Below are 522 nucleotides of genomic sequence, written 5' to 3' on the forward strand. Positions count from 1 at the left end.
TTTTCTCTTTCTGAACCTCTTTTTATCCCCTTTCTCCCCCCTCACGATTTGGGATCTCTTCTGATTTGGCTAAAGCATATTTTCCTGGGGTGGTTGCCACCCTTTTAGTATTTTACTTGCTCCTTCATATACTCTTATCTGGACAAAATGACAAGGCGGAAAAATTCACCACAAAAAAAAGAACAAGAAGCAGTACCAAAGGCTAGGGACCTAATCAATACAGACATTGGTAATATGTCAGATCTAGAGTTCAGAATGACGATTCTCAAGGTTCTAGCTGGGATCGAAAAAGGCATGGAAGATATTAAAGCAACCCTCTCGGGAGATATAAAAGCCCTTTCTGGAGAAATAAAAGAACTAAAATCTAACCAAGTTGAAATCAAAAAAGCTATGAATGAGGTGCAATCAAAAATGGAGGCTCTCACTGCTAGGATAAATGAGTCAGAAGAAAGAATTAGCGATACAGAAGACCAAATGACAGAGAATAAAGAAGCTGAGCAAAAGAGGGACAAACAGCCACTG

This window comes from Enhydra lutris, unplaced genomic scaffold, assembly GCF_002288905.1.
Source record: "Enhydra lutris kenyoni isolate GAN:26980312 unplaced genomic scaffold, ASM228890v2 scaffoldscaffold8, whole genome shotgun sequence".
NCBI classification, from domain to species: Eukaryota; Metazoa; Chordata; class Mammalia; order Carnivora; family Mustelidae; genus Enhydra; species Enhydra lutris.